The sequence below is a fragment of the Camarhynchus parvulus genome, chromosome 2 (genome assembly GCF_901933205.1).
Source record: "Camarhynchus parvulus chromosome 2, STF_HiC, whole genome shotgun sequence".
NCBI classification, from domain to species: domain Eukaryota; kingdom Metazoa; phylum Chordata; class Aves; order Passeriformes; family Thraupidae; genus Camarhynchus; species Camarhynchus parvulus.
In genome coordinates this window covers 70895178-70902993 of record NC_044572.1, presented here as the reverse complement: position 1 = coordinate 70902993, position 7816 = coordinate 70895178, and positions in this window count along the sequence as shown.

The window sequence follows — 7816 nt, the reverse complement described above, 5'->3', positions numbered from 1 at the left end:
GACAGGCAATATTAATTTTTATGGGTTTCAACTGGGAAGATCCTCTTACTACTTCATTAAGTTTTATTTCTCTTCAGTTAGTGGAGGTGTGCCTCTGAGCAAGGAGAGATTTTTAGTCCTGTTTATTTGCCTTTAAATTCTAGGTAGAAAGAAAAACCTGAATTCTCCTGAAGAATTATTTGCACATATATCATTACAAAGTGGCCATCATATGGTTTCACTAGGATTTTCAATGATGGTGTAACTAGCTGCCCACAGGCTCTCTGTTCCACCCAAATAAATAGTATGATACAGCTTTTGTCATAGGGGACAAGAAAATTCAGTGTGGACAATATGTTGCTATCTTTGTCCTTTGGTTGATGTTGAAAGAAAAGTTATGAAAAAACTCTGCAAATATGGGCTTATTCCAGAAATCTTACATGTTCTTTTCCCTGTCTCAGGGGAATTCCGAATCCCTGTTAAATGTTTGAAAATAAAAATAAAAGTAAACTTTAAACTGGATTTCAGCAGGAAATATAATCATAGAATCATAGCATATTTGGGGTTGAAGGATCATAAATATCGTCTAGTTCCAACCCCTCTGCCATGGCTGGGGACACCTCTCACTAGGCAATCTTTCTCAGAGCTCCATCCCAGCTGGCCTTGAACACCTTTAGGGATGAAGCACCCACAGCTCCTCTTGGCAACCTGTTTCAATGTCTCACCACTCCCACAGTAATGAATTTCCTCCTTGTATCTCATCTAAACCTACTCTCAGTTGTCCTGTCACTACCTGCTCTTGTAAAAGCCTCTGTCTTTTGTTGTAGGCTTCCTTCAAGTAGTGGAAGGCTGCAATTAGGACACCCAGAAGCCTTTCCTTTTCCAGACTGAACAAACCCAGTACTCTCAGGCTTTCCTCACAGGAGAGGAACTTCATCATTTAGATCATCTTGTGCCTCCTCTAGACTCACTCTAACAGGCTGATATCCTTCCTGTGCTGAGGATCCCAGAGCTGGATGCAGCTCTGTGATCTTCCCAGCCACAGAAGTGAGAATAAGAAACCAGAGGACATTTCACAGGGAAAAGTCCTCAATACATGTGGATTTCTATAGAAAGCAAACCCAGTGAAGAGGGTAAGAAGTAGCATGGACTTGCAGTAATTATCAGCCTTCGTGAGGAAAATAGTTCTCTAGATAAAGGGTAGAATGCCTGAAAAATGTGACTGACTTGGAATACAAGTCATGTGGGAACTGCCATATATATGTCAAGTTCTCAGACCTAAGAGTAGGAGATGTTTCTATTGCAATTTGAGTTTTCTGAAGCAGAGAAATAAACTTATTTTGTTTTTGGAGGCTGAACTCACCCATGTGTGCTGCTGGAACATCTCATGGAGGTGACTAGAATGGGATAAATTACTTCAGGTAATTTTTCTAACATTATCCAGTGAATCTGGAGAATATTAAGACACTGAGAAATAATTCTCAATAGTCTGATCTCTTTTTGATCATCAAGTCCAACAGTTAACCGAGCACTCACGTATGTATCATCCAAAGAAAATAATAAAATATTGTTTGAAGTGTTTGTGATCTTGGAGAGATTTGAATTATTACCACAGGAGTAATTCTGAATTTATGTTATGTCCTCCTTAATGAAACTGTGATACATTAATACAATACATTCCTCTCTGAACTTAGTCCTATGTTAAAGACTGAAAGACCCAGCCTTGCTAAGTCTCTGTCAGTATCCTTATTCCCAGAGTGGTCACAAATGAGTTTGAATGAATTTTTCCCCGCTGCAGCGGGCTGCAAGTAGTGGACTAAAGGGGAATTATGATCACTTTCTCTGGTGATTTGGTGGAGTCAGGAGGAGAGTGGAAGTACATAGCTTCTCCATCCATGGGATCAGAAGGAAGCTGCAAGACCAGGCAGAAAAGTAGGTAAAGAAGGATTTTACTGGAGTAAGTGATTTTTTACTCCAGTAGGGTAGGATAGCAGCCTGGTGTCTGTGGTGTCTGTGGTATCTCCCCTGTTTGTTTAGCCATAATGAAAACTTCTTGGAGTTTGGACCTGTCTGACAAGAAAATATAACTAAGTAATCTAACTAATAAAAGAGCTATAATAAAATAGCAAATAAAATATGACTACTGAAAACATTGCTTACATCAGATACTCCTTAGATAATCCCCACAATGAAACACTTGCATTAATCCTTTATCAAATGATTTTAAATCCAGGGGCTTACTCTCCTTGTTTTGAACTTCCTACCCTTGTTGCTTCAGACAGAATTCTTTCTGGCTTCAATAAAGGCCATATGACTCCAGAAAATATGCAATAAAAAAGACGCATTGCTCTTTTTCTTCTGACAAATTCATTCTTTAGTTGGAGACATCCCTGTGGAATGCTTTGATCATGAGTTGAACAGCATGCTAGCTTATATTTCAAAGCCAGGTATAGAGAAGTGAGGAAAAACCAGCTTTGGTCTTTTCCATTTTCTTTTCTTTTTTGTTTGTTCAGAAGGACTCTTAACCACACTCTTTCTCATCTTGTATGCAGATTGCTCCCAAGATCAAACCATAGATGACATAAGAAGGACTAACAATGGTTACCTACCAACCACAAGATGAAAAAGCCAAGTTTTTCAAAATAGTTTTCTCCAACCCAGCTTCCAGAAAACCTGATGTTTACTTTCTCCTTGAAGAAATTGAAAGATTTAGCTAAGGTTTGTGACAATGAGGTAGTTACACACAAGAGAATTTTCCTACTTGGTATTAACTGCACATGATATTAATTATTCTAAGGCTAGAAATAAACTGTTATCATTGGTACACACTTAGAGAAGTATAGAATTTTTCATGGCACTCAGCTTCTAAATGATTTTTTTTTAACTTTGTCACAAAACCTGGAATTTGTTGTGTGATGCTTCCTTGAGTGAAGGGTTCTTTTTTGCTATATTACGAGGATACCTGAACAAACAAACTTTAATTCTTGTGAATTGGTGTGAATCCTTCCCTCTCAGTGGGGCTGATATTTTCTTTCTGGCTTGGTTTGGGTCTTGCAGCAGGAACTGACTGCTATAAAAACAGTATTGTCTCTTCCATCAGCAAAATGAGTAGAATAGAAAGTCACAGCTTGACAGACCTTGAATTGCAGCTGTCTTCCCTACAGTCAAGCTGAGATTTTGAAGCTGTGTTTGGCCATCGCATTGTTTTAGAATGCTCTTTGTTGCTTTCTGCTGCACTGCATTACTTTTTCACAGGAAATGTTCCATCTAAGGTTGAACACGTCAGTTCTGCTGTGTACTGTGGTGCACTCAGTCTGTGTTTTGCTCTCCTCTGCAATTTACATCTGCAACGCTGGCTGCATCTTGTAACTTGTCTTGTGTGTCTGTGTTGCAGCATAAGAATACTTAAAACTTCCCTCCACAGTAATTCAAATTAAGATTTTTTTATTCCAGTAGTTGGTCCCTGCTCTATCTACTATATAGTTGAGAAAAGCATGCCAGTTTAAAGCTACTAAGGGGCAAGAAAGGACTTACTGCACAGGGATAAAAGAGATTACCTTTCTCTTTAGTTAGCATTAGAAATTCCCATAGCTTCATGTTAAGTTTTATATCCCTTGGTGAATATTTCATTTCAAGAAAGATGTGGGCAACCTGGAGGGAAAACAGTGAAGGTCTGAGAATGGTTTGTAATCCTGAATATATGACATACCAGAAAACATTGAAATAATTTAAGTTCTTTAGGGAAAAGAAAATTGACCTTGAAATAACTAAAAAGCTTCTGCAAAAAATGAAATATATTCCCTTCATATTCATAGTTGATAGAATTAAAAAAAAAAAAAAGAACCGTCAATGAGGTTTATGGGCTCAAAATTAAGAGGTACCTTCCTGATGGTAGGGACAATCAAGTACTAGAACAGGAATCATAATCATTTGCCATTTGAGGTTTTAAAAACCAGATTAACTAATATTTTCCAGTAATTATATAGATATAGTACATCTTGCCCAGGGCTGAGAAAGCACACCAGATGTTGTCTTGAGGTTTCTCTGTTCTTTTGTTGCTTATGCACTTACCAGCATCAAGTAATGAAAAGAAAGGAAGAGTGACCAGATTGCTGGAAGTGGAGGGGAGCTTTCCTGACTGGACCATGGTCACCACCAAAGGCCTGGATTTCTGTTTGGTTGTAACTCCCACACAAGTCAGAGCACAGCATTGTGCAAACCTTGAAGTAAGTTGGAAATTGTATGTAAAAATGAAAACGCCCTCACCCACTGTACATATAAAGTGGTGATTAGATCAGTTCTGCTCAGTGTGTGTATCCTTTAGCAATTATTAGAGTAATTGCGATAAAATATACAATAGAAGGATATCTTGCAGTTTTTCAATATGCAGACTAATTGACCTAAAAATGAGTGTTATGTTTTATAATTTTTATTAAGATGCAACACTGCAAGTAAATTGAGTCTAATACAGTGTACAAGGCAATAAGATTGAATTAGAATTTTTTAAAGGGATTTTTTCCCCTCTTCTATTTAAGTACTTCCTTATTCTAATGCTTTAATGTCCGTAGGGTTTGTAGAAAACCTACATAAATTTGATTATACTAAATTACTCTATTTTCTCTGAGCCTGGAGCATTTCATGTGCACATAGACAAAAAGGAATCTAATGATAAAGCACATCGGAAAAATCACATCTATATCTGAACTCTTTGTGCATGCCAGTTTCACACTTTAGTTCTTTGAACAAAATAATGCAAAGACAATGTACAATGCCAGGGTGTTTTATGGCATGTGCTATTGGCTGCAAATTTGCTGTGGCAAAATGGAAAATGGATAGAAAAAGGAAAATGGATAGTGTGTGAGTGCTGAAAGAGACTGCTGCAACAAATAGTGACAATTAGCTTCTCATTTTCCCAGCATCATTGAAGAAGAAGAGATTAATCCTTTTCTGGTAAATTCAGAAACTGTAGGAGTTGTGAGAGTTAATATCTTTCAACTCAAAGACCACTACCAGGAATGGGAGTGCTGAATGATTTCCTTCTGTTAAAAGGAAGCAGCTTTCAGTGCCACCTCTGTTCCTGTCTCTTCTTCACAATCTGCTGGATGGGAGACCCAAATATGTCATGGTGACTGACACCTCAGTCATGAAGCAGTTCCAAATATTGCTATGTTTCAATTACTTTAGTTAGCAAAAATTTTTAAAATAACCTTATGCCATAGTGCTAAATGTGTTACCTGTTCAGTAATTCGGGTAGTTATTGGCAGACATACAGGTCTCTGCTTCTCCCACTTGAGAAAACTGTGTATGCTGTTCTGTTTCAGGATCAAAAAGCTGATGAAATAAAAATGTGATGGTGTTTTTTAAAAATGAGTAATCAAATGTCAAATGAATATCCAAAGAAGAGAAATATCAGAATGAGAGTAGTGGAATTTGTGTCTGTGCTTACTGGTGCCTCAGATGGCTTTGAGTTATGACTAGAAGTCTAGCAATAAACTATATTTCTTATTGGTTTTTATTGTGTTTCTCTTGCTTTTGGTCTCAAATGGATTGTCAATAGGCTTGGTGGTGATTTTCTGGTGACTGATTTGCTCACAGCAAATGTGGAAAAAAAAATTCTTCCTACAGAAATTTCTGTCAAAGAACTACCCTCTTCCTCTTCCCTGAGTCCCAGAGAGATCTGAGATCTGAGACTTGAGTAGCTCACTCTAAAAAGAATGTGGCAGAGAATACTGGGAGGTATTCTGACCCTTAAACTGAGTCAAAATCTAAAGCAACTGTGAAAAGATAACCATTGTCAGGTAATAACCAAATGGCAGGTAACCATTTCCTTTTTGTCTTCTTGGCCTCTCTCCTGTTCAACGACGAGAACCACAAAAACATATTTCAAGACAATGAATTTCCAGGGCTGCTCATGTTCATTCAGAACTAGCCCAAGGCTTCCCAGCAGTATGGTCAAAATCAGACTTTGATGATTCAAGACTGACAACAAAATAAAGGAGAGTTTGGGGGATATGGGAAAGCTTTTCCTTTCTATTTTCAACAGGGCAAAAGTCATTATGGTGGCAGGAGCAGTAGCAGCTGCAGGAAAGGAAACAGTAACGAGGTAATTGTTGCTAAATTTAGTAGTCCAGAGTAGAACCTTATGCAGCTGATACATAGCTGTAATTTCTTTCTTGGTTTTCTAATTACTTTCCAGGATAACTGTGATGCCAGTGCTTTGCTGCCCTTCAGAGTCCAATCTCCTTCAGGTGCACTCCATGTTCATTTTTAACCTCTCTTCAAACTACCTTCTGCAACACAAAGTTAACTACCAGAAAAAACTTTATTTCCTCTCTTTCTCTTTAAAGAGAGGGGATCCAAATATTTCTCCTCAAGTCTACATTTCTCTGCTGCACATTCCTCTGAGGAGAATGCAACAGCAGCCCTGTAGAGTAGTGTGTGTATTTCCAATATTGCCCCACTGAAGAGTTGCAAAGCATTGTCATTTCCCAGGACTTTCAGCAGAAGAGTATTGGAGTACAGCTCTCTATTGTGAATTATATGGGTGTTGAACTGCTTCATTAAGCCTCCTTGTAATTGTTAAAGTTACTAGGGCTGTAATTGTTTCTTTATGGACTGTTACTTTTCATGAATGTCATTTGAGATACGGTACTTGCATGATATGCAGCATGCAGGCACAGTTTAAGTTAAAAAAATTGTGTTGTAAGCAGAAAAGAGTAGAAAAAATTATAGAAATCAACACAATTATGACCTGGAATGACCTAAGCACTTCATGTCCTAAGCACTGTTGTAACTACATTCTTCAAATAAACTTTCAAGGCTCTTTTTAATTTATTTCATCAATACAGTTTCAATTACCTCCTTTGGACATGATACCAGCATGTTATGATTTTCATCCCTGAGGTGCTTTAATACTGATCTTCCTGTGATTGGTACAACTTCTAACACTGTCTCTACCTTCTTTTTACTAACCTAGTTACTTGTACTTTAACAACAAAAGAGCAAATTCAATTTTCAGGAATAGACATAGAAAACAAACCTTGTGTTTTAGCAGCTAATTTAATCCAGGCTCTTAATAGAGGACGCCTGAAAGATCAAGGAGACAGATCATCTAGAGCCTGGAAAAAATTGACCACATCTCCTACAGGCCTATAAACATTATATCATTTAAAAACTGGTTTCTAAGTAAAAGTTTGGGGTTTTTTCTGTGCTGTTAAGTCCATGATTCTCTTAACTTGGAAAGATTTCCCAGCAAAATACTGGTTTTTGTTAAACTGGCAAAGGTCTTTAAGGGGCCTTTTCGATTTCTACAGGACCACTTGCTGGGCAATATGTGCATTTAGAACACATTGGAAAATAGAATTTGTATGATGTGGGTTATCAGCAGTGATAAAAGATCAGTGGGGTTCTTTTAAAACTGCTGACTCTTTTGTAAAAATGTGTAATGATTTATGAAAATTGTATCATGGGTTATTATTGAGCAAATTCTTTCCAGGAGACTCTCATTTGTCCTTCTTAGGCACCAGTGAAAACGTTGCTTAGTATCCTGCTTTCAGTCTGAATGTCCACCTGCCTTTTTAGGGACATTGATGTAGATGGTGCTGGTCCTGCTCTGAAGCCTGCAGGCTATGCCTCTGTCTCACAGTGAAGTTGTTCAAACTGAAGTAGTGAGCAGAAGAAGGGAAAGAAGAGAGGTTTTACAGCCCTGTGATAGTTTAAATACAGCTTGAATAGAGAATTGTATCAGCTGTGAGTGTCAATTGTATCTTGGCCCAGCTTCATCTCTATCAATTTCCCTTCTCTTCCAGAAGTTTGCATTTTCCCCTCAGCACCACTG